Here is an 8,155-nt window from a genome sequence, read left to right as displayed (position 1 = left end):
GTGAAGCCTGAAACCATGTGTGGCCCTGCTGTTGGCTTGATGGGAGCTGCTTGGCTGAACAGAGCTAGGGAGCAGCAGGTCAGGGGGTTAGGGCTGTGAGGCCGGACTGCGAGATCCAAGGGTAACTGGAGTCAGGCAGAAGCAGCCCTGGCCCCAAAAGTGGATGAAGGGCTAAGTCCAGGGACACTGTGGGGCTCTCAGAGGGGGACAGAACCATGGGAAATGGAGAAAACAGAGATGGAAGCGGAGGATGCCTGCTGCTCTCTGTTCTCACAGATGCTGCCCCTGTTCAGTCCAGGACCTGCTGTTAGGCACTTGTAAGCACAAGAGATGACCTGCTGCCAGCTCCCGATTAGGGACAGACACTGGCCTGTGCCTGCCCCAACCCTGTGGCCTGTGGTCTAGGTGGCCTGGCTGCATGCACTCGGTGTACAATAGATGCTTGTTGACTGTATGAATGTCGGGTGAGCCCTGGGCTCTCGGGCTGGGTTAAGCCAGCCAAGGAAGCTGGTTTTGGAGAGATTGTATCTGGTCTGGCATAACAAGGGATACTGAGTCCTCACAACAGAGAATTCTGAAAGCAGAAACGGACAGCGCAAACTGAAATTGGCCACCTGCTGCCCCGGGACCTCATCCTCGGTGGCCGCTCCTTACGTCTTCTAGGAGCATGTGACTCTGGGTGTTTCTGTTCCTCCTCCTCTCCTCTTCCTCTGTTTATTGCTTGGGTGGACATTTTCTCCTTTTTAAAGAGCATCATGTGTCGATGGGCAGAACTCTCCTTGTTCCCCCCATTTCCACCATCACCCGCATCCCCAAGTTGTTGCCACCCCCTCTGCCATGGGGCCCAAGGAGCTACTTCCTGTTCAGTCTCTGAGCTCAGAAAGCGGGAAACCACGTCTCCAAATTATTCTGCTCCCACATTCCCTCTATTGAAGCAATGCCTTTCCCAAAGAGCCCCAGGGGTTCAGACCTCACGTCTGCCATCCTCGCCTCCAATGCCACTGCCAGCCCCAGAGCACCCCTTGGGTCTGCACACAGCCAGGCTCTGATGGCACCTGAGCCCATCCCCCCAGAGCTCCCTCAGCGAGGCACACTTTGTCCACTCGTCCTCCCTCTCAGAACCCGCCCTGGCTCCCTGGGCTCAGCATGTCCAGAGGGAGCCTCAGCCTGATTCTTAAGGGTCTTCTTAATCTCCTCTTGCAATTTACTTAGACCAGACCTAATCCCAGCCACCTACTTAATACATTCAATTTCTCTCTTCAATCGCTCAATAAACATTCTTTGAGGACCTGCTATGCACCAAGCCCTGTGCTTTTGCGAAGAGAGTCAGCGATAAAGGGAGCGTAGTCTGTCCTAAGGACAAGCACAGTCTTTGGGGAACACAGACTGCAAAACCAACTATGAAGACATAATGTGATGTTTTAAATTCTCAAGATGGTGGGGGGCAGGTAGAGAAAAATAATGGCTCCCAGGCAAATATATCTCAACGACAATGTCTCCTAAGTTATGAATGTACGTTTTTTTGAAAAAGGCATGGTAGGATTTTCTGTAATGAGGTGAATATACATTGAAACTAAAATGAGCAGAGATGAGAAGAAAGGAGGATAGAAGTGGAAACTCTTTTGATTCCAGTGCCTTGTGATAGACACCATGCAGAGAACTTTACATTCATAATCTCACTTAAATGGTCCAGAATTCCAGAAAGCTGATGCTGAAAAGGGCTTTGAATGATACTGAGTGATGACACAGGACAGAGAAGACAGGGCAACATCTTCATTAATATTCTGAGCTCTGGCTCCAGATTTCCTGGGTTCCAGTCCCATTCTACCCTTGTTGGCTGTGTGGCCACGGGAAAGTAACTTAACCACTCTGTCTTTCATTCCCTCCTCTGTGAAATGGGGACAGCAATAGCACCTTACTCTTAGGGTTGTTGTTGGGTTCTCCTGAATTATTGTAAGTGTGGCACACAAGACAGTGCCTGGCACAGAGCTAATGTTAGCTATTATTACAGCTGTAAGTGCTTTAGATGTATGAATTCATTCAATTCTCACAGTAACCTTTCCAGGTAGATATATACCCATTTCACAGGTGGAGAAACTGAAAGATAAACTAGTTAATTAGTCTTTCTGAAGGCCACTAGTTCTTATTTAGGCAAAGGACATCTGTAGAGGTACCAGCTTTCCCACTCAACATGGCCCTAATGTTTGTGGTTGTCCTGAACATCAGAGTGGTTTTTAATCACTCTGAAAGCTCTTGAAACCCTCCAGGTTGGAGCTGACCCAGAGCAAAGACCAGAGGTGACTATAGGAGACCTGGACCATGGTCATGCCCTAAGCCTGCCACCTGGGATAAATTAATTCCTGTCGCTCAACCTCTATTTCTTCATCTCTGAAATGTGAGATGGACCGAGATTAGTCATTTCCATTTTTTTTAGCCTCATTTAAAAAATTCTTTCAATAAATACCTCTTTTTGTTTTAGAAAGCCATTATATGACAAAGATTAAACCAGGGTCTTCTAACTATCTTTGGTACCTCTACAGAGCACCCCTTGGGTCTGCGCGCAGCCAGGCTCTGCATTGGTCCATTGGGAACCAGACTTCCCCCAGAGGAGTCAAGAAGAAGACCAATGGACCAATGCTTGGATCAAAGCTGTGGAGGCTGCCAAGGTGGCGGGGCCTCCACCAGCTTGTCTATGTAAATTCAGGGGAGCAATTTGCATAGAGAAAATGTAATTACCCAAACTGGAACAGGGCCAGGACCTCAAGGCCTGGACTGGGGAAGTGCTGGAGGATTCTACAGAAAATAAAAGCAGCCTCCTATTTCTTTCCCCATTCCCAACTCTCCCTGGGTCCGGTCAGAGCAGCCTCTAACATGGGAACATTCCTGCTGAGACCTCTGCCCAGCAGGCCTGGCCACCTCCTTCCTGTAGCCTCAGGACTGGGAGGGCAGAAGCCCAGGGGCCACTCCTGTTGAGTGAGGGGAGCTTGGACCTCTATGTCCTCACACTCCTGCCTGGGCTATTTGACAGCAACAGTGCCTGAGCTCTCAAGTTAATGTGTTTGTTATGTTTTCTTTTATAAGTTGTCATTAAACTGTTAACTGTCTGCTAACCTCTGACCAAAAGAGACAGTGCAGAGGTCATGCATCAACAAACCCCAGTCCTGGAAAGCAGGCAGCCACCGCCAGGGAACTAAAGCTCTAGGACAGGCACCGTAAACCATCTTGGACATGTTCCTTTACCTTGATATTCCCATCCACAAATGAAGAGAATGAACTTCACAGTCCTCAAACTTCAGACAAGCCCCAGCATTCCACTCTTCCTTGACCACCTCCGTATCCCTGTGGCACTTGTGAACAGACGGCCTACACGACTGTCCAGATAACATGTGATAAAGTCCATCCCAGCCACACCTCCACTGGCAGAAGACGAAATGAACATTCCAAGAAGCCTTTTATACTCCAGTCATTTGGTGGCAACACACAGAAAGGCATTAATTCATTTCTCTTCTCCATCCATCTGTCCACTCAGTCATGTGTTCATTCCATCCCTCAAGTAAGAAAGTCAGTGCGCAAACATTTGGCTTAGTGGGGACTTGGTGAGGAGGTTCCTGGCAAAGAGCTATGAATACAAAGGTAATTAAGACCCACCTCTCCTTGAACAAATGCACTTGGCTGCAGAGTCATATATATTCTCTCCTGTCCTACCCTAACCGAAATCTACACCATTCAAGATCTCTAGCAATGGCAACCCCTACTGAGGCCCCAGGCAAACTTGGCTATGGCCAGCCTCAGCCTGTCCTACTCATCAAGGGTCTCAGCCCTCAGAAGCTTCTCCCTGGACTCTGTTCACATGTGGCTGGGACTCCCATTTCACCTCTATCTTATTGATCTCTAATGTAATTTACCTCCTTCTCTGCCACACACTTTTTGTGTTCCTCCAGCTGGGAAATAGTCACTAAAGGCCAGGACTTTATCTCACTCCTCCTTTTAGAAACTTGAACTGTGCTTAGTATAAATGGGTGCTCAATACAAATTTACCAATGGATTGACTATCACAGGGCTTATAATTTGGTTTAAACATCTAAGCAACAGACAGGCAGAACTGAATGTAATAGAGCTGAGACATTTCTCCAGTCACCCAATGAAAAAGGGGTCTGGGACCACAACAGCTTTGGAGGAGAAATGTGGGTAGACCTGGTAACAAAGCTATTTGCCCTGCAGAAGATCCCCCTTTTTCTGGGTCAGCTGTAGTGGTGAGGCCTGATCATGGCTCTGGTCCCAGTAACCTCTAAACAGTCGTGGCTCCTTGCTCAAGTTATTACATCATTTGCCCTAGTTTATCATTTGCCATCCTTTCATTTGTCACTAGGTCCTTTTGTTTCCTGGGGAAAGAAAAATAAATTAGAGAAAACCCCAACCCTAGTGAACAAAATTCTAGTTAGTGGGAGAAAGAAATATGGAATCTAATAAATTATACTGCAGTCTGAGCTGCAAAGAGATACACAAAAAACAAAAACAAAAAAAGATACCACATGGGAACCTCTGGAGACTATGGACTCCCTCTGCTTATGGGAATCTAAAAAATTTTCCAGAAGAGGTGACATTAAATTCGATGGAGCAATTGAGGAAAGGGCCTTTCAGGCAGAGAATATGCTAAGTATGTTAGTTTTCTATTACTGTTGTAACAAATTTCCACATATTTAGTGGCTTACAGCATAGCAAATTTATTATCTTTTAGTTCTGTAGGTCAGAAGTCTAACATGGGTCTCCCTGGGCCAAAACCAAGGTGTTAGCAGGACTACTTTTCTTTCTGGAGGCTCTAGAGGAGGATTTCTAGAAGCTGCCGAAATTCCTTGGCTAGTGGCCCCTTCCTTCATCTTCAAAGCCAGTAACAGCTGTTGAGTCCCTCTCACATTGCATCACTCTGACCTCCTCTTCTGCTTCCCTCTTCCAGTTATAAGGACACTGTGATAACACTGGGCCTATTCAGATAATCCAAAATGATTTTGTTATTGTGTGGTCAGCCGATTAGCAATCTTAATTCTGCTTTGGCAAGTAAAGTAACATATTCACAGCCTCCAGGGATTATAACATGAACATCACTGGGAGACCATTATTCTGTCTGCCACAGCAAGAGCGAGGGTACAGAGATGTGTGAAGACCTGTTCTGTCTGGGGATGGAGTAAGGTTTAAAGGTCAGTGTGAAGTGGTTGACAATGAAAGGACCATATTATAAATGTTCTTATATACCAAGCATAGTATTTATTTATTCTTTTATTCACTGTGGCTTTTAAGTAGGGAATAACCTTGTTTCTCTCTAGTTTTCTGAACAATCACTCAAACAATAAGATGGAAACCAGCTAGAGAGAAGTAAGGCAGGGAGACTCATTTGGAGGCTCCTGGAGCAGTTTACATAGGAGACGAAGTCTGAACTAAGGCAGTAGCATGAGGATGAATAGAGGGGGTTGGATTTCAAACTACTTGTGGCCTGAGCCAGAAATCTGGGTGTGGCATAGATGTCTCCATGCCTCTTATCAGGCCCTTTTGATTTTATCTTCCAGACACTTCTTCAGTCAACTCGCCCTCCTGCTTTAAACTCAAGCCTCTTTTATACCTTACTTTGAATTAGTATGAAGAGCCTCTGAATAGGGCCCCTTGCCTCTAGTTTTGTTCCCTTCCCATCTGTTTTTTAAATGACAGGCAGAAAATGATTTTTCAAATTTTAATCTAATCTTAACACCACTCAACTTGAAATAATTCAAACATTGAGCAAAACTTGGGGGGAAGGCACTCCTAAACAGGACATAAAACAGGCAATAAAAGAAAAGAATGACAAATTTGAATACGCAAAATTAAAATTTTCTGCTCATGAAAAATGCCATAAACAAAGTCAAAAGGCAAACAACAAATTAAGAAAAAAAATTTGCAATAGAAATGACAAGGCACTAATAACCTAACTATATAAATGGTGTCTACAGTTCAGTAAGAGAAAAACCTAACAATCTAATACAAACATTGGCAAAGGAACATGAACAGAAAATGAAGTAGAAATGGTCTTTAAACATGTTTTTAAAAAGCTTAAAATCACAGTAAGGAAAATTCCATCACTGGTTTGATTTCCAGTCAGGGCACATGACTATGTTGCACGTCAGGTCCCCAGTTGGGGGCGCAAGTGAAAGGCAACCATACAGTGATGTTTCTCTACCTCTCTTTCTCCTTTCCCATCTCTCTAAAAATAAATAAATAAACAAAAAATAACAAATAAATTAATTTTAAAAAATTCCAATTATTCTAAAATTAAACACCATCTGGTTGACCACATCAAAATCTTGATAATGCACTGAATTGATAAGTCTGAGGGGATAGCCACCCTCAAATGCTATTTGCAGGAAAGTATTACCATTTGAAAAACTGTAAATACCTATAAATTTAAAAAATGTATATATTTTTGAAATTATACATCTATTTAATTATTTTATAAGCTCACCTATAGTTATACATGTACACAACACAGGACTATCCTAAATGTCTTTGACAGGGATTGTTTAAATAAATCATGGTATGCACATAATATAGAATGCTATATAGCTATTAAAAAGAATGAAGGGGTAGCATAAAGCAGTGCTACATTGTTAAGATAGAATAATCTTCAAGATATAATAATAGCAGTAAAAGAAAACTTATATAGCATCTGTTATGTCAATCACTATTTTAGAAGCTTTGTATATTTATAGTATATTTATATATTAAACTAATTTAATCTTTACAACAACCCTATAACATAGCTATTATTATTTCTACTTTACACGTGAGGAAACTGAGGCACATTAGAGTTCAACTATTTGTCCATTAGAAAAATATATATTTCTTTCTGGGATCTTTTTTCTCTCTGTGCTTTAACATGGATATTTATATCTAGTACATCTCATATATTCTCCAGTTCACTGTTTTTTTCTCTTCAGTATTTATAATTCATTGAATTCTTAATTTCAGTTAATGTGGAGTATTTTTTTCAGTTTTATAATTTCCATTTGGTTCTTTAGCTCTCTACTAAAATTAGCATTTTTGAATTATTCAACGATATTAATCAGAGGAATTTTTAAAATCAAAGTCTGATAATTGTATTCTCTGTATCTATTTCTACTGTCTGTTGTTTATCTTGGTTTCTCAGTCACGTCTGGTCATGTTATATACCCGGTTATATTTGATGAGTGTCAGACTTGTAAATGAAAAATTGTGGAGATCATTTGGTCCCCTAGATAATGCTTTCTTCTTCTAGAGAGGATTTACTTTTGCAGGGCAGCTAGGGAAGAAGCACTAGCAATTCCAAATAAACCTTATTCCAATCAAAAAGTATGATGGCTCAAAGTTGGCTTTCAGTCTCTGTGAGAATTGGCCTATTTGTGATTTACCCTTACTCTTAAGATTTAGCCCTTTGGTGTCCCAACCCCCAAGCCTGGGTAAATACCAGACCCTCTCTTCCTTGATGGGCTCTGAACTTCCACTTTTAGCTCATAGTCGTATGAGTTTATGGAAAGCTCTGCTCAACTTCTTAGCCTCTTAGTCACTATTTTTTAAAACATTGTTAACCTTGAGGGAAAAAAAACAGGTTTTACTTGCCGGCTTGTCTCTCTGGTCTTCCCTGTTTTCCTAAATCTTGGCCTTGAAATTTCTCAGGACCTTGGAAGTATTCTATTGCCTTCAAAGATATATTTTTAAGTGGAGAAAAAAACACAGGTGGTATTCAGTCAGAAAAACTTCGTAGGCCAAACAGTTTCGTAGAGGAAGTTTGCTATGGGAACATCATTTTGCTTGTATTAAATGAGCTGGAAGAGCAAATAAGGGACAATGAGATGAATTGGAGATCAGAGTTCATGGAACAGAGGAAAGGGATTAAATTACCAGAACACAGGAGCCAGGGCAACCTGTCCAGAGCTGGGACAATGGCTTGTCCAGCAGAAGCTGGTACCATGGAGTCACAGAGTGCCGGGGTTGATGCTTAAAGGAGGGGGCAGGAGAGGAGAATCAGATTCCCTGATCATCACTCTTTCTGCCCTCCAATTGCTTTCTGGTGCCTCCTATTGACCAAACTTCATAAAAAGGCAGTGGCCAAAGCAGCTGGGAAAAGCAGAAGTCGGCAGGGAGTGAATCTGAG

Source organism: Furipterus horrens, unplaced genomic scaffold (genome assembly GCF_987537825.1).
Source record: "Furipterus horrens unplaced genomic scaffold, mFurHor1.1.pri manual_scaffold_8, whole genome shotgun sequence".
NCBI classification, from domain to species: Eukaryota; Metazoa; Chordata; class Mammalia; order Chiroptera; family Furipteridae; genus Furipterus; species Furipterus horrens.
Note: the sequence above shows the minus strand (reverse complement) of the source record.